Below are 17,997 nucleotides of genomic sequence, written 5' to 3' on the forward strand. Positions count from 1 at the left end.
TACCAACCCCCGGCTTTTTCCTCTTCAAAACGGGATGGATTTGTGTGCGACGGCACAAAATGAAACCGTTGCGCCTTCTTTCCCTCTTGCCTTCCGTCAGCTCTCGGGTAACGCCCGGGGGCTACCCGGAGCCGGTTCGCCTCCAGCGGACCGGCAGCCTGCCGCAGGCGGCGGTTTGAAGCCCCCGCCCCGCCACCGCCGGGCGGCCGGCGGGAGGGAGATACCCCCGCACGCGCCGAAGGAGTCCGCTCGGTTCCCCGGTGGCCCTGGCCACGCCCCGCCGCCGGGGGCGGTGCCCGGCAACGTCCCGTGCGGGGCCGGCGCTGCAGGGCGGGGCCGAGGCTGGCGGGGAGGCGTGGCCGAGACGAGGGAGGCGGGGCGGGAGAGGCCAGGGAGGAGGGGCCGAGACGAGCGTGGAGGCGGGGCCGAGGCGGGGCGGGAGGCGGGGCCGAGGCGGAGGAGGCAGGCCCCACGAGAGCGCTGTACTGCGCGTGCGCGGCCGCCCGGCTGCAGTGCCGGCTTGCGGCCGCCAGGCGGCACATGCGAGCGCAGACCGTCGCGCTGTAGCGCGCATGCGCGGCTCCCCGGCTGCAGTACCGGCGCTCGGTCGCACGGTGGCGGCAGCGAGAGCACAGCGGGGCCGAGCAGGGCGGGGCGGGGCCAGGGAGGCGGGGCCTCGGAGGGGATGGAGGAGGAGCCGGGCCGGGAGGCGGCGCTCTCGCGGAGGGAGGCGGGGCAGCATGGCGGGGGCGGGGGCCTATGGCAACTGGAGGCGGGGCGGGGGGCGGGGCCGAGGAGGGCTACAACCCCCCTTGCGCGGGGGGGACCTCCCCCAGGGGACCCGGCCGGGATAACCCACAGCGGGTGACTCACGGGGGGCACCTCACTCTGCGCAACTCGCCCACGCTGGAGCCGGCCCTGCCGCGGCCACCAAACTGCCACCACTGCACACACCTTTTCCTCGCATCGGGGTGGGAGTTTCTTCACTTTTCCATAATACTCGGGTTTGGGGCTTTTCGGCGCTTATCCACCATGCAGAAATTGGTGATTTTCGCTTCTGTGCGTGAAAAGGGGGTGTGGATTTTTGCTTTCCAGCTGCACCAATCCAGGCGGATGGAGCTTGCCTGGGAGCCCCAAATTGGGAATTTTTTTTTTCTTCCCCCCGAAACAGAAAATTGGGGTTTGTTTTCCCCAAATGCAGACCCAGAAGCAGGGTTTTGGGGTGGTGTTGTGCCGTGGCGGCAACTCCCGCTCTGTGTGCACGGCCCGGCAGTGGAAAGCGGCCCCAAATAGGGATGGGAAAAGGGGGAGAAGGGGAAGGGGCAGTTTTTGAAAGCACTTTTACATTTAAAAAAAAAAAAAAAAAAATGGGGAGGGGTGCAAGGCGGTGTGTCGAGGTTTTAAGTGCTTTCTATAAATAGGCTTTCCTTGCATTTCAAAACCCTTACAGAGAATAGACATTTCACCTATGTATCCATTTACACACAGACATAGATATATTTAGGGGAAATATAAGCCTGACGAATACCGGAAAACCTCCAGGAGCTGAAGGGGAGAGACAGAGCAGGTAAAGAAAAGGGGCGGGCAGCCCGGCAGAGCGAGAACGACAGAGCCAAAAACGGGCTCTGGGACACACCTTTTTATAGTCTAAAATCCTTTATGTAACAGAGTAGATCTAGGGGGTTATTTTGAACTCCGCCTACATAAAGGAATGACTATTCACTTATTAATAGAGACTAAAATGTGAGATTTTTCTTTATTTCAATGCCTCACACCCATATTTACGTGTTTAAAAGCTTGCTAATCCTCCCCTCCCCTCCCGTCCCCCGAATTTGCAGGCATTTTGGGGCTGTGATCCGCCTCTTTTCAGGCGAACCCCGTGTGACCCCCCCCATCCCCCACTCACCTGCTTCTCTGCCGCATCACCGCCGCCGCTCCCCCAGGGACCTTGGGCTGCCCCAAACGACATCATCACGCACACACCCCCTTTTTATTACCCACCCCCCCTCCCCAAAAAGGCACAAAGACACTGCACCCAGGGCTGGGCCCATCCCCTCGGAGCGCTCAACAACCGGCAGGCAAACCTGGGCAGGGGGGTCTACTGAGCAGCGCCAGACCCACACGGCGAGACACCTGAAACACAAAAAGCTCCAATTATATTTCAGCAGATTAACAAAGAGCACAGAAGAAAGCAGAGGAATTCCCTCACACCGAGGGACGGGACGGCAGCGGAGCTACAGGAGGACACCAGGGAAACAGCTCAGCGCCAAATACAGCGCGGCCTTTCGAAGCCAGAGCGACTGAAACTCTTCCAGTCAGTATTAAGACTAACTGGTGCCATTCTGAGCACGACAGTAAGCCCTCGGGCTGGCCCTGGGAAACCTCTCCTGTCTTCCTCACGGCGCTGCTGTCGCACAGGGCTGGGCCGTGACCAGAATCGACGTGACGGACCCCCTCAAATAGCTACAGCCTTCGCGCCGCCGCCGCTGCTGCTGCACACCTTGCTGGGTCAGTACAGCCAAAAGGGAAGGGTAAAGCTCTGAAGAGTGCAATGAACAAGAAAGAACAAAGCTCAGTCCTTCACTCTATGCTGAAGAGGTGCACGTATGCTTCGAGAGATCTCTCTCTCTCTCTCTCTCTCTCTCTCTCTCCAATAAAAATACTTATACTACAAGAGTATTTGACTCTCCTTTGGCACTAAATGAGCTTGCCCAGCTGTCAATCCATACCATTAAACTAGCCATCTCCAAAATACACAGCTATAATTTGACTCGGGGGAGGGGGGGTGGCGGGGGGGGGGTGGGGGGTTCGGTGCTGCACGATTAGCAAGGACATCTGGCCAGCTGCCCTGCCCAGGAGAGATGCTACTGAACCGCCGGGGAAATGCGCCGCTGGCAGCCAGACAGAAATCAAGAACTTCAGAGCGCTTCCTCTCAAGATTGGCAATAAAACCCCGCTGACATTCGGTTGCCTCTTTTTAAACGTATCCTTTGTTTAAACATTTGGTTTTAAACATTGCCTTTGTTAAACGTTTAAATGTAATTTAAAAAACGGCCCTGTTTTTAAAGCTTTAGAACAAATACCTCATTGCCAAAGTACACCGAATACATTGTACGCTGCAGCCATTTGGCAGCTGCAGTTTAAACAACGCAAGTCCGTTTGTAAATCCTACAATTTTAACCTTTTTTAAAGTTTAATTTAGGATAGAAAAATCAGCAAGATGAAAAATCCCCCATATGGTTTTAACTGGGGGGGAGAGGGGGGAATCAAATTCCCGCTCCCGCAATCCATAAGGCTAACGAAAAGGACCGGCAGATGGGCTAATGCTTTCGGCTGTGCTGAACGTGCAGAGAAACGTGTTTTGATGATATCTCGCCTGTTACGACTGAAAACCCAAAGACCGGCCACGCCACCAAATTCGGAAGATGGGCTGAGGACTTTGGTTTTTTTTTTAAAAAGAAAGAGAAAGAGTGCAACGTCTTGGTGCCGAAAAAGGACATTAGGGAAGCAGCAGCTCACCAAAAACACATCGGGACTCGCTGTCACCACTTACAGGGCTGCCAGTGCTTCTTGGCAAAGCCTGGAAAACACGCAGAAGCCACGCCGCTTTGTCCCGCTTTGTCCTTTCTCTCTTCTCTGACCTCGACTGCTTTGCATGCAGAGGCTAGTATCTCAGTAAGATTTTCCAGTACTACTGGAAGACATTTTAAACACTTGTGGACTGAAAAAGCATACAGCTTTTACCACAAAAACAAAGTCTCTTTCTTCGGGACATCTGAACCCTTGCGAACGCTTTCTTGCCTCTTTTAGTACAACATTATTCTCACAGTGCCAGTTAACGGTAAGCACACAGAAAGAGATTACGCTTTCGGGAGGAGAAAATAAGCGGAGGGAAGCAAGCTTTGCATGGGCGCAACGTGCTCCAGAACACACCTTATTTTTAGTATTCGTGTTCAAATATTTCATCGGAGAATCACGGGAGGAGCGTCGGCACATCCTTCACGTCACCTTCAAGGCCCACACGACAAGGACCTTAGGAAAAACGCAGACGCACATGGGAGACGTACCTGGTCCTCTCAGACCACTCTGGATCCTTTCCGTCTGTCCCGTACCGTCACGGCAGAAGAAAGGGCGACCGCGGAGAAAGGCTGGCCGTTGACAATCTGCCGAGAGAGGAAGAAACCCGTGAACGTAAAGCCGGGGAGGAATCTCAAGCTTGCCTTCTCCATGAAGGCTTGCCAAGACGGCAGCTGAGCGGAAGAAAAAGTACTTGGCATCACCTTTGGGACGCTTCTTGGGGCAGGCCACGAGAGCTCTTGCACTTTTCAGACAACCCTGCCTTTCGCTGACTCACCGGCAGCTTCAGTTGCACTACAGCCACCTTCCCGGCTGCACGCAGGTGACAGACACGGACAGGTACGTTTTCTCAAGCCTACGTACAGCCAAGGTTTCCTCACCCTAGACGGCCCGAGGTGAACATTTTTGTTACAGGGTACAGCAACCCACCGGCCCGCCGAACCGCCTCCTGCCAAAAAGGCAATGATTTTTTCCAGGCTCTCTCTCCAGACGGTCACGAGCTTTTAAAACTGCCATTGTGCCACCAAACCTGCTCAGGGGCCCTGCCAGCTTTCGACTGCCCTCGGCCTTACCGGGCACACGCTCTCTGCCGTCTCCCAAAAGCAGGAGTACGGCACGCGCCCAGACCCCAGCGCAACCCTGCCGGTGCCCACGCGCACCTCGCTCTTTGCACGAGGAGCCCCCGAGCATCCCTGCGAGCGCAGCCGCACGCGCAGGATCAGCTTCACCTACTCTGATTTCAGGGGATGCCATTTCTGAAGCTTCAAACCGAACACCGCCTCCTGACACTCGGCCACAGCAGAAGTCATCCATAACGAGAACTCCACAAACGCGCAGCAACGCAAATTGCAAACCCGCAGCAGCAGCTTCAGAGATATTTAGACCCGCAACAAGGGAGAAAAATAAAACAGCTTCATCTCGCGCGCACAGGAAAGCCACAGACAGACAGAGAAGAGGGTCTGCCTGTTTTCTGTAAGGGCTGAGAACGCTTTCTCCTTCCCTTCCGGAACCCCTCTGTTAGGTCTAAACATCTGTTACGGTTTGAGAGACCCGTAACAATTTACTGCCGTTAAGACAATCGTTCTATCACCCGATGACCCCCCTCCCCACCCGGCCCGGGCGCCGCTTCACTATCGCCCTTTCGGCCTTTATTTCTCCGGCACCACCAAACCCCCCAGGCCGAAGGCACTCCGCGGGGAACCGGGCCCAGCCACCCCCCGCTCCGAGCCTACAGTGCCCCTCCCCCCTCAGGCCCCCGTTCCCCCAGCCTCCCTCAAGGCACCCGCTCAGCGCCCCGCCCCGCCCCGCCCCGCCCCGCCTCAGGGTCCTCTACAGCCCACCCGCCATGTTCCCTCGGGGCCCCCTCAGGCCTTCCCACCTCGTTGCCCCCCGCCCCCCGCTCACCTTGACGCGCTCTCAGCTGCCTCGCGACGGCCTCGCGACAGGCCCGCGGGCCCGGCCCGGCTCGCCACAGGACCCGCCCGCCGGGCTGCGCCTTCCCCCCGGGCCGCCCCGCTCCGATTTCGAACTGGGCGCCATTTTCCCCACGACCCCTCGGCTTCCGGAGCGTCCCGGCCCGCCCACGCCGCGCGCCCATTGGCCGCCGTCCGCACCCCTCCTTGGGAGCCCCCGCTCCATTGGCTCGACGCTGCCGTCAATCCCCACCGCGCCCCACCCCCGCGGGGCAATCCGACCAATCGGTGCGCGGCTTCCGCGCTGTGGTTGGCCCGCCCTCCCGCCTATCCGCCCGGGAGCGGTTGCCATGGTGAAGAGACAGCGGCAGCTGCGCGGGGCCGTTGCCGGGGCGACGGGCAGGTGCGGCCGCGCCTGCGCGGCGCGGAGAGGGGAGGGGGGGCGGATTTACCAACCCCCGGCTTTTTCCTCTTCAAAACGGGATGGATTTGTGTGCGACGGCACAAAATGAAACCGTTGCGCCTTCTTTCCCTCTTGCCTTCCGTCAGCTCTCGGGTAACGCCCGGGGGCTACCCGGAGCCGGTTCGCCTCCAGCGGACCGGCAGCCTGCCGCAGGCGGCGGTTTGAAGCCCCCGCCCCGCCACCGCCGGGCGGCCGGCGGGAGGGAGATACCCCCGCACGCGCCGAAGGAGTCCGCTCGGTTCCCCGGTGGCCCTGGCCACGCCCCGCCGCCGGGGGCGGTGCCCGGCAACGTCCCGTGCGGGGCCGGCGCTGCAGGGCGGGGCCGAGGCTGGCGGGGAGGCGTGGCCGAGACGAGGGAGGCGGGGCGGGAGAGGCCAGGGAGGAGGGGCCGAGACGAGCGTGGAGGCGGGGCCGAGGCGGGGCGGGAGGCGGGGCCGAGGCGGAGGAGGCAGGCCCCACGAGAGCGCTGTACTGCGCGTGCGCGGCCGCCCGGCTGCAGTGCCGGCTTGCGGCCGCCAGGCGGCACATGCGAGCGCAGACCGTCGCGCTGTAGCGCGCATGCGCGGCTCCCCGGCTGCAGTACCGGCGCTCGGTCGCACGGTGGCGGCAGCGAGAGCACAGCGGGGCCGAGCAGGGCGGGGCGGGGCCAGGGAGGCGGGGCCTCGGAGGGGATGGAGGAGGAGCCGGGCCGGGAGGCGGCGCTCTCGCGGAGGGAGGCGGGGCAGCATGGCGGGGGCGGGGGCCTATGGCAACTGGAGGCGGGGCGGGGGGCGGGGCCGAGGAGGGCTACAACCCCCCTTGCGCGGGGGGGACCTCCCCCAGGGGACCCGGCCGGGATAACCCACAGCGGGTGACTCACGGGGGGCACCTCACTCTGCGCAACTCGCCCACGCTGGAGCCGGCCCTGCCGTGGCCACCAAACTGCCACCACTGCACACACCTTTTCCTCGCATCGGGGTGGGAGTTTCTTCACTTTTCCATAATACTCGGGTTTGGGGCTTTTCGGCGCTTATCCACCATGCAGAAATTGGTGATTTTCGCTTCTGTGCGTGAAAAGGGGGTGTGGATTTTTGCTTTCCAGCTGCACCAATCCAGGCGGATGGAGCTTGCCTGGGAGCCCCAAATTGGGAATTTTTTTTTTCTTCCCCCCGAAACAGAAAATTGGGGTTTGTTTTCCCCAAATGCAGACCCAGAAGCAGGGTTTTGGGGTGGTGTTGTGCCGTGGCGGCAACTCCCGCTCTGTGTGCACGGCCCGGCAGTGGAAAGCGGCCCCAAATAGGGATGGGAAAAGGGGGAGAAGGGGAAGGGGCAGTTTTTGAAAGCACTTTTACATTTAAAAAAAAAAAAAAAAAAATGGGGAGGGGTGCAAGGCGGTGTGTCGAGGTTTTAAGTGCTTTCTATAAATAGGCTTTCCTTGCATTTCAAAACCCTTACAGAGAATAGACATTTCACCTATGTATCCATTTACACACAGACATAGATATATTTAGGGGAAATATAAGCCTGACGAATACCGGAAAACCTCCAGGAGCTGAAGGGGAGAGACAGAGCAGGTAAAGAAAAGGGGCGGGCAGCCCGGCAGAGCGAGAACGACAGAGCCAAAAACGGGCTCTGGGACACACCTTTTTATAGTCTAAAATCCTTTATGTAACAGAGTAGATCTAGGGGGTTATTTTGAACTCCGCCTACATAAAGGAATGACTATTCACTTATTAATAGAGACTAAAATGTGAGATTTTTCTTTATTTCAATGCCTCACACCCATATTTACGTGTTTAAAAGCTTGCTAATCCTCCCCTCCCCTCCCGTCCCCCGAATTTGCAGGCATTTTGGGGCTGTGATCCGCCTCTTTTCAGGCGAACCCCGTGTGACCCCCCCCATCCCCCACTCACCTGCTTCTCTGCCGCATCACCGCCGCCGCTCCCCCAGGGACCTTGGGCTGCCCCAAACGACATCATCACGCACACACCCCCTTTTTATTACCCACCCCCCCTCCCCAAAAAGGCACAAAGACACTGCACCCAGGGCTGGGCCCATCCCCTCGGAGCGCTCAACAACCGGCAGGCAAACCTGGGCAGGGGGGTCTACTGAGCAGCGCCAGACCCACACGGCGAGACACCTGAAACACAAAAAGCTCCAATTATATTTCAGCAGATTAACAAAGAGCACAGAAGAAAGCAGAGGAATTCCCTCACACCGAGGGACGGGACGGCAGCGGAGCTACAGGAGGACACCAGGGAAACAGCTCAGCGCCAAATACAGCGCGGCCTTTCGAAGCCAGAGCGACTGAAACTCTTCCAGTCAGTATTAAGACTAACTGGTGCCATTCTGAGCACGACAGTAAACCCTCGGGCTGGCCCTGGGAAACCTCTCCTGTCTTCCTCACGGCGCTGCTGTCGCACAGGGCTGGGCCGTGACCAGAATCGACGTGACGGACCCCCTCAAATAGCTACAGCCCTCGCGCCGCCGCCGCTGCTGCTGCACACCTTGCTGGGTCAGTACAGCCAAAAGGGAAGGGTAAAGCTCTGAAGAGTGCAATGAACAAGAAAGAACAAAGCTCAGTCCTTCACTCTATGCTGAAGAGGTGCACGTATGCTTCGAGAGATCTCTCTCTCTCTCTCTCTCTCTCTCTCTCTCCAATAAAAATACTTACACTACAAGAGTATTTGACTCTCCTTTGGCACTAAATGAGCTTGCCAAGCTGTCAATCCATACCATTAAACTAGCCATCTCCAAAATACACAGGTATAATTTGACTCGGGGGAGGGGGGGTGGCGGGGGGGGGGTGGGGTTCGGTGCTGCATGATTAGCAAGGACATCTGGCCAGCTGCCCTGCCCAGGAGAGATGCTACTGAACCGCCGGGGAAATGCGCCGCTGGCAGCCAGACAGAAATCAAGAACTTCAGAGCGCTTCCTCTCAAGATTGGCAATAAAACCCCGCTGACATTCGGTTGCCTCTTTTTAAACGTATCCTTTGTTTAAACATTTGGTTTTAAACATTGCCTTTGTTAAACGTTTAAATGTAATTTAAAAAACGGCCCTGTTTTTAAAGCTTTAGAACAAATACCTCATTGCCAAAGTACACCGAATACATTGTACGCTGCAGCCATTTGGCAGCTGCAGTTTAAACAACGCAAGTCCGTTTGTAAATCCTACAATTTTAACCTTTTTTAAAGTTTAATTTAGGATAGAAAAATCAGCAAGATGAAAAATCCCCCATATGGTTTTAACTGGGGGGGAGAGGGGGGAATCAAATTCCCGCTCCCGCAATCCATAAGGCTAACGAAAAGGACCGGCAGATGGGCTAATGCTTTCGGCTGTGCTGAACGTGCAGAGAAACGTGTTTTGATGATATCTCGCCTGTTACGACTGAAAACCCAAAGACCGGCCACGCCACCAAATTCGGAAGATGGGCTGAGGACTTTGGTTTTTTTTTTAAAAAGAAAGAGAAAGAGTGCAACGTCTTGGTGCCGAAAAAGGACATTAGGGAAGCAGCAGCTCACCAAAAACACATCGGGACTCGCTGTCACCACTTACAGGGCTGCCAGTGCTTCTTGGCAAAGCCTGGAAAACACGCAGAAGCCACGCCGCTTTGTCCCGCTTTGTCCTTTCTCTCTTCTCTGACCTCGACTGCTTTGCATGCAGAGGCTAGTATCTCAGTAAGATTTTCCAGTACTACTGGAAGACATTTTAAACACTTGTGGACTGAAAAAGCATACAGCTTTTACCACAAAAACAAAGTCTCTTTCTTCGGGACATCTGAACCCTTGCGAACGCTTTCTTGCCTCTTTTAGTACAACATTATTCTCACAGTGCCAGTTAACGGTAAGCACACAGAAAGAGATTACGCTTTCGGGAGGAGAAAATAAGCGGAGGGAAGCAAGCTTTGCATGGGCGCAACGTGCTCCAGAACACACCTTATTTTTAGTATTCGTGTTCAAATATTTCATCGGAGAATCACGGGAGGAGCGTCAGCACATCCTTCACGTCACCTTCAAGGCCCACACGACAAGGACCTTAGGAAAAACGCAGACGCACATGGGAGACGTACCTGGTCCTCTCAGACCACTCTGGATCCTTTCCGTCTGTCCCGTACCGTCACGGCAGAAGAAAGGGCGACCGCGGAGAAAGGCTGGCCGTTGACAATCTGCCGAGAGAGGAAGAAACCCGTGAACGTAAAGCCGGGGAGGAATCTCAAGCTTGCCTTCTCCATGAAGGCTTGCCAAGACGGCAGCTGAGCGGAGGAAAAAGTACTTGGCATCACCTTTGGGACGCTTCTTGGGGCAGGCCACGAGAGCTCTTGCACTTTTCAGACAACCCTGCCTTTCGCTGACTCACCGGCAGCTTCAGTTGCACTACAGCCACCTTCCCGGCTGCACGCAGGTGACAGACACGGACAGGTACGTTTTCTCAAGCCTACGTACAGCCAAGGTTTCCTCACCCTAGACGGCCCGAGGTGAACATTTTTGTTACAGGGTACAGCAACCCACCGGCCCGCCGAACCGCCTCCTGCCAAAAAGGCAATGATTTTTTCCAGGCTCTCTCTCCAGACGGTCACGAGCTTTTAAAACTGCCATTGTGCCACCAAACCTGCTCAGGGGCCCTGCCAGCTTTCGACTGCCCTCGGCCTTACCGGGCACACGCTCTCTGCCGTCTCCCAAAAGCAGGAGTACGGCACGCGCCCAGACCCCAGCGCAACCCTGCCGGTGCCCACGCACACCTCGCTCTTTGCACGAGGAGCCCCCGAGCATCCCTGCGAGCGCAGCCGCACGCGCAGGATCAGCTTCACCTACTCTGATTTCAGGGGATGCCATTTCTGAAGCTTCAAACCGAACACCGCCTCCTGACACTCGGCCACAGCAGAAGTCATCCATAACGAGAACTCCACAAACGCGCAGCAACGCAAATTGCAAACCCGCAGCAGCAGCTTCAGAGATATTTAGACCCGCAACAAGGGAGAAAAATAAAACAGCTTCATCTCGCGCGCACAGGAAAGCCACAGACAGACAGAGAAGAGGGTCTGCCTGTTTTCTGTAAGGGCTGAGAACGCTTTCTCCTTCCCTTCCGGAACCCCTCTGTTAGGTCTAAACATCTGTTACGGTTTGAGAGACCCGTAACAATTTACTGCCGTTAAGACAATCGTTCTATCACCCGATGACCCCCCTCCCCACCCGGCCCGGGCGCCGCTTCACTATCGCCCTTTCGGCCTTTATTTCTCCGGCACCACCAAACCCCCCAGGCCGAAGGCACTCCGCGGGGAACCGGGCCCAGCCACCCCCCGCTCCGAGCCTACAGTGCCCCTCCCCCCTCAGGCCCCCGTTCCCCCAGCCTCCCTCAAGGCACCCGCTCAGCGCCCCGCCCCGCCCCGCCCCGCCTCAGGGTCCTCTACAGCCCACCCGCCATGTTCCCTCGGGGCCCCCTCAGGCCTTCCCACCTCGTTGCCCCCCGCCCCCCGCTCACCTTGACGCGCTCTCAGCTGCCTCGCGACGGCCTCGCGACAGGCCCGCGGGCCCGGCCCGGCTCGCCACAGGACCCGCCCGCCGGGCTGCGCCTTCCCCCCGGGCCGCCCCGCTCCGATTTCGAACTGGGCGCCATTTTCCCCACGACCCCTCGGCTTCCGGAGCGTCCCGGCCCGCCCACGCCGCGCGCCCATTGGCCGCCGTCCGCACCCCTCCTTGGGAGCCCCCGCTCCATTGGCTCGACGCTGCCGTCAATCCCCACCGCGCCCCACCCCCGCGGGGCAATCCGACCAATCGGTGCGCGGCTTCCGCGCTGTGGTTGGCCCGCCCTCCCGCCTATCCGCCCGGGAGCGGTTGCCATGGTGAAGAGACAGCGGCAGCTGCGCGGGGCCGTTGCCGGGGCGACGGGCAGGTGCGGCCGCGCCTGCGCGGCGCGGAGAGGGGAGGGGGGGCGGATTTACCAACCCCCGGCTTTTTCCTCTTCAAAACGGGATGGATTTGTGTGCGACGGCACAAAATGAAACCGTTGCGCCTTCTTTCCCTCTTGCCTTCCGTCAGCTCTCGGGTAACGCCCGGGGGCTACCCGGAGCCGGTTCGCCTCCAGCGGACCGGCAGCCTGCCGCAGGCGGCGGTTTGAAGCCCCCGCCCCGCCACCGCCGGGCGGCCGGCGGGAGGGAGATACCCCCGCACGCGCCGAAGGAGTCCGCTCGGTTCCCCGGTGGCCCTGGCCACGCCCCGCCGCCGGGGGCGGTGCCCGGCAACGTCCCGTGCGGGGCCGGCGCTGCAGGGCGGGGCCGAGGCTGGCGGGGAGGCGTGGCCGAGACGAGGGAGGCGGGGCGGGAGAGGCCAGGGAGGAGGGGCCGAGACGAGCGTGGAGGCGGGGCCGAGGCGGGGCGGGAGGCGGGGCCGAGGCGGAGGAGGCAGGCCCCACGAGAGCGCTGTACTGCGCGTGCGCGGCCGCCCGGCTGCAGTGCCGGCTTGCGGCCGCCAGGCGGCACATGCGAGCGCAGACCGTCGCGCTGTAGCGCGCATGCGCGGCTCCCCGGCTGCAGTACCGGCGCTCGGTCGCACGGTGGCGGCAGCGAGAGCACAGCGGGGCCGAGCAGGGCGGGGCGGGGCCAGGGAGGCGGGGCCTCGGAGGGGATGGAGGAGGAGCCGGGCCGGGAGGCGGCGCTCTCGCGGAGGGAGGCGGGGCAGCATGGCGGGGGCGGGGGCCTATGGCAACTGGAGGCGGGGCGGGGGGCGGGGCCGAGGAGGGCTACAACCCCCCTTGCGCGGGGGGGACCTCCCCCAGGGGACCCGGCCGGGATAACCCACAGCGGGTGACTCACGGGGGGCACCTCACTCTGCGCAACTCGCCCACGCTGGAGCCGGCCCTGCCGCGGCCACCAAACTGCCACCACTGCACACACCTTTTCCTCGCATCGGGGTGGGAGTTTCTTCACTTTTCCATAATACTCGGGTTTGGGGCTTTTCGGCGCTTATCCACCATGCAGAAATTGGTGATTTTCGCTTCTGTGCGTGAAAAGGGGGTGTGGATTTTTGCTTTCCAGCTGCACCAATCCAGGCGGATGGAGCTTGCCTGGGAGCCCCAAATTGGGAATTTTTTTTTTCTTCCCCCCGAAACAGAAAATTGGGGTTTGTTTTCCCCAAATGCAGACCCAGAAGCAGGGTTTTGGGGTGGTGTTGTGCCGTGGCGGCAACTCCCGCTCTGTGTGCACGGCCCGGCAGTGGAAAGCGGCCCCAAATAGGGATGGGAAAAGGGGGAGAAGGGGAAGGGGCAGTTTTTGAAAGCACTTTTACATTTAAAAAAAAAAAAAAAAAAATGGGGAGGGGTGCAAGGCGGTGTGTCGAGGTTTTAAGTGCTTTCTATAAATAGGCTTTCCTTGCATTTCAAAACCCTTACAGAGAATAGACATTTCACCTATGTATCCATTTACACACAGACATAGATATATTTAGGGGAAATATAAGCCTGACGAATACCGGAAAACCTCCAGGAGCTGAAGGGGAGAGACAGAGCAGGTAAAGAAAAGGGGCGGGCAGCCCGGCAGAGCGAGAACGACAGAGCCAAAAACGGGCTCTGGGACACACCTTTTTATAGTCTAAAATCCTTTATGTAACAGAGTAGATCTAGGGGGTTATTTTGAACTCCGCCTACATAAAGGAATGACTATTCACTTATTAATAGAGACTAAAATGTGAGATTTTTCTTTATTTCAATGCCTCACACCCATATTTACGTGTTTAAAAGCTTGCTAATCCTCCCCTCCCCTCCCGTCCCCCGAATTTGCAGGCATTTTGGGGCTGTGATCCGCCTCTTTTCAGGCGAACCCCGTGTGACCCCCCCCATCCCCCACTCACCTGCTTCTCTGCCGCATCACCGCCGCCGCTCCCCCAGGGACCTTGGGCTGCCCCAAACGACATCATCACGCACACACCCCCTTTTTATTACCCACCCCCCCTCCCCAAAAAGGCACAAAGACACTGCACCCAGGGCTGGGCCCATCCCCTCGGAGCGCTCAACAACCGGCAGGCAAACCTGGGCAGGGGGGTCTACTGAGCAGCGCCAGACCCACACGGCGAGACACCTGAAACACAAAAAGCTCCAATTATATTTCAGCAGATTAACAAAGAGCACAGAAGAAAGCAGAGGAATTCCCTCACACCGAGGGACGGGACGGCAGCGGAGCTACAGGAGGACACCAGGGAAACAGCTCAGCGCCAAATACAGCGCGGCCTTTCGAAGCCAGAGCGACTGAAACTCTTCCAGTCAGTATTAAGACTAACTGGTGCCATTCTGAGCACGACAGTAAACCCTCGGGCTGGCCCTGGGAAACCTCTCCTGTCTTCCTCACGGCGCTGCTGTCGCACAGGGCTGGGCCGTGACCAGAATCGACGTGACGGACCCCCTCAAATAGCTACAGCCCTCGCGCCGCCGCCGCTGCTGCTGCACACCTTGCTGGGTCAGTACAGCCAAAAGGGAAGGGTAAAGCTCTGAAGAGTGCAATGAACAAGAAAGAACAAAGCTCAGTCCTTCACTCTATGCTGAAGAGGTGCACGTATGCTTCGAGAGATCTCTCTCTCTCTCTCTCTCTCTCTCTCTCTCCAATAAAAATACTTATACTACAAGAGTATTTGACTCTCCTTTGGCACTAAATGAGCTTGCCCAGCTGTCAATCCATACCATTAAACTAGCCATCTCCAAAATACACAGGTATAATTTGACTCGGGGGAGGGGGGGTGGCGGGGGGGGGGTGGGGTTCGGTGCTGCATGATTAGCAAGGACATCTGGCCAGCTGCCCTGCCCAGGAGAGATGCTACTGAACCGCCGGGGAAATGCGCCGCTGGCAGCCAGACAGAAATCAAGAACTTCAGAGCGCTTCCTCTCAAGATTGGCAATAAAACCCCGCTGACATTCGGTTGCCTCTTTTTAAACGTATCCTTTGTTTAAACATTTGGTTTTAAACATTGCCTTTGTTAAACGTTTAAATGTAATTTAAAAAACGGCCCTGTTTTTAAAGCTTTAGAACAAATACCTCATTGCCAAAGTACACCGAATACATTGTACGCTGCAGCCATTTGGCAGCTGCAGTTTAAACAACGCAAGTCCGTTTGTAAATCCTACAATTTTAACCTTTTTTAAAGTTTAATTTAGGATAGAAAAATCAGCAAGATGAAAAATCCCCCATATGGTTTTAACTGGGGGGGAGAGGGGGGAATCAAATTCCCGCTCCCGCAATCCATAAGGCTAACGAAAAGGACCGGCAGATGGGCTAATGCTTTCGGCTGTGCTGAACGTGCAGAGAAACGTGTTTTGATGATATCTCGCCTGTTACGACTGAAAACCCAAAGACCGGCCACGCCACCAAATTCGGAAGATGGGCTGAGGACTTTGGTTTTTTTTTTAAAAAGAAAGAGAAAGAGTGCAACGTCTTGGTGCCGAAAAAGGACATTAGGGAAGCAGCAGCTCACCAAAAACACATCGGGACTCGCTGTCACCACTTACAGGGCTGCCAGTGCTTCTTGGCAAAGCCTGGAAAACACGCAGAAGCCACGCCGCTTTGTCCCGCTTTGTCCTTTCTCTCTTCTCTGACCTCGACTGCTTTGCATGCAGAGGCTAGTATCTCAGTAAGATTTTCCAGTACTACTGGAAGACATTTTAAACACTTGTGGACTGAAAAAGCATACAGCTTTTACCACAAAAACAAAGTCTCTTTCTTCGGGACATCTGAACCCTTGCGAACGCTTTCTTGCCTCTTTTAGTACAACATTATTCTCACAGTGCCAGTTAACGGTAAGCACACAGAAAGAGATTACGCTTTCGGGAGGAGAAAATAAGCGGAGGGAAGCAAGCTTTGCATGGGCGCAACGTGCTCCAGAACACACCTTATTTTTAGTATTCGTGTTCAAATATTTCATCGGAGAATCACGGGAGGAGCGTCAGCACATCCTTCACGTCACCTTCAAGGCCCACACGACAAGGACCTTAGGAAAAACGCAGACGCACATGGGAGACGTACCTGGTCCTCTCAGACCACTCTGGATCCTTTCCGTCTGTCCCGTACCGTCACGGCAGAAGAAAGGGCGACCGCGGAGAAAGGCTGGCCGTTGACAATCTGCCGAGAGAGGAAGAAACCCGTGAACGTAAAGCCGGGGAGGAATCTCAAGCTTGCCTTCTCCATGAAGGCTTGCCAAGACGGCAGCTGAGCGGAGGAAAAAGTACTTGGCATCACCTTTGGGACGCTTCTTGGGGCAGGCCACGAGAGCTCTTGCACTTTTCAGACAACCCTGCCTTTCGCTGACTCACCGGCAGCTTCAGTTGCACTACAGCCACCTTCCCGGCTGCACGCAGGTGACAGACACGGACAGGTACGTTTTCTCAAGCCTACGTACAGCCAAGGTTTCCTCACCCTAGACGGCCCGAGGTGAACATTTTTGTTACAGGGTACAGCAACCCACCGGCCCGCCGAACCGCCTCCTGCCAAAAAGGCAATGATTTTTTCCAGGCTCTCTCTCCAGACGGTCACGAGCTTTTAAAACTGCCATTGTGCCACCAAACCTGCTCAGGGGCCCTGCCAGCTTTCGACTGCCCTCGGCCTTACCGGGCACACGCTCTCTGCCGTCTCCCAAAAGCAGGAGTACGGCACGCGCCCAGACCCCAGCGCAACCCTGCCGGTGCCCACGCACACCTCGCTCTTTGCACGAGGAGCCCCCGAGCATCCCTGCGAGCGCAGCCGCACGCGCAGGATCAGCTTCACCTACTCTGATTTCAGGGGATGCCATTTCTGAAGCTTCAAACCGAACACCGCCTCCTGACACTCGGCCACAGCAGAAGTCATCCATAACGAGAACTCCACAAACGCGCAGCAACGCAAATTGCAAACCCGCAGCAGCAGCTTCAGAGATATTTAGACCCGCAACAAGGGAGAAAAATAAAACAGCTTCATCTCGCGCGCACAGGAAAGCCACAGACAGACAGAGAAGAGGGTCTGCCTGTTTTCTGTAAGGGCTGAGAACGCTTTCTCCTTCCCTTCCGGAACCCCTCTGTTAGGTCTAAACATCTGTTACGGTTTGAGAGACCCGTAACAATTTACTGCCGTTAAGACAATCGTTCTATCACCCGATGACCCCCCTCCCCACCCGGCCCGGGCGCCGCTTCACTATCGCCCTTTCGGCCTTTATTTCTCCGGCACCACCAAACCCCCCAGGCCGAAGGCACTCCGCGGGGAACCGGGCCCAGCCACCCCCCGCTCCGAGCCTACAGTGCCCCTCCCCCCTCAGGCCCCCGTTCCCCCAGCCTCCCTCAAGGCACCCGCTCAGCGCCCCGCCCCGCCCCGCCCCGCCTCAGGGTCCTCTACAGCCCACCCGCCATGTTCCCTCGGGGCCCCCTCAGGCCTTCCCACCTCGTTGCCCCCCGCCCCCCGCTCACCTTGACGCGCTCTCAGCTGCCTCGCGACGGCCTCGCGACAGGCCCGCGGGCCCGGCCCGGCTCGCCACAGGACCCGCCCGCCGGGCTGCGCCTTCCCCCCGGGCCGCCCCGCTCCGATTTCGAACTGGGCGCCATTTTCCCCACGACCCCTCGGCTTCCGGAGCGTCCCGTCCCGGCCCGCCCACGCCGCGCGCCCATTGGCCGCCGTCCGCACCCCTCCTTGGGAGCCCCCGCTCCATTGGCTCGACGCTGCCGTCAATCCCCACCGCGCCCCACCCCCGCGGGGCAATCCGACCAATCGGTGCGCGGCTTCCGCGCTGTGGTTGGCCCGCCCTCCCGCCTATCCGCCCGGGAGCGGTTGCCATGGTGAAGAGACAGCGGCAGCTGCGCGGGGCCGTTGCCGGGGCGACGGGCAGGTGCGGCCGCGCCTGCGCGGCGCGGAGAGGGGAGGGGGGGCGGATTTACCAACCCCCGGCTTTTTCCTCTTCAAAACGGGATGGATTTGTGTGCGACGGCACAAAATGAAACCGTTGCGCCTTCTTTCCCTCTTGCCTTCCGTCAGCTCTCGGGTAACGCCCGGGGGCTACCCGGAGCCGGTTCGCCTCCAGCGGACCGGCAGCCTGCCGCAGGCGGCGGTTTGAAGCCCCCGCCCCG

General features: G+C 58.3%; 3 long non-coding RNA genes across 3 annotated transcripts; all 3 read right to left on the reverse strand.

The window, feature by feature from the left end:
* Positions 1 to 2,071: 2,071 nt before the first annotated feature.
* LOC309681719 lies at positions 2,072 to 5,598 on the reverse strand. The gene is made up of 3 exons (XR_014270060.1): positions 5,482 to 5,598; positions 4,068 to 4,163; positions 2,072 to 2,133 (listed from the first exon to the last, which is right to left on the reverse strand). It is a non-coding gene; the product is annotated as an uncharacterized lncRNA (long non-coding RNA).
* Positions 5,599 to 8,009: 2,411 nt separating this feature from the next.
* LOC309681777 lies at positions 8,010 to 11,529 on the reverse strand. Its single transcript, XR_014270065.1, has 3 exons — positions 11,413 to 11,529; positions 10,004 to 10,099; positions 8,010 to 8,071 (listed from the first exon to the last, which is right to left on the reverse strand). It is a non-coding gene; the product is annotated as an uncharacterized lncRNA (long non-coding RNA).
* Positions 11,530 to 13,940: 2,411 nt separating this feature from the next.
* Positions 13,941 to 17,460, reverse strand: LOC309681899. The gene is made up of 3 exons (XR_014270079.1): positions 17,344 to 17,460; positions 15,935 to 16,030; positions 13,941 to 14,002 (listed from the first exon to the last, which is right to left on the reverse strand). It is a non-coding gene; the product is annotated as an uncharacterized lncRNA (long non-coding RNA).
* Positions 17,461 to 17,997: the final 537 nt, after the last annotated feature.

Source organism: Vanellus vanellus (assembly GCF_965231255.1).
Source record: "Vanellus vanellus genome assembly, chromosome: 26".
NCBI lineage: Eukaryota > Metazoa > Chordata > Aves > Charadriiformes > Charadriidae > Vanellus > Vanellus vanellus.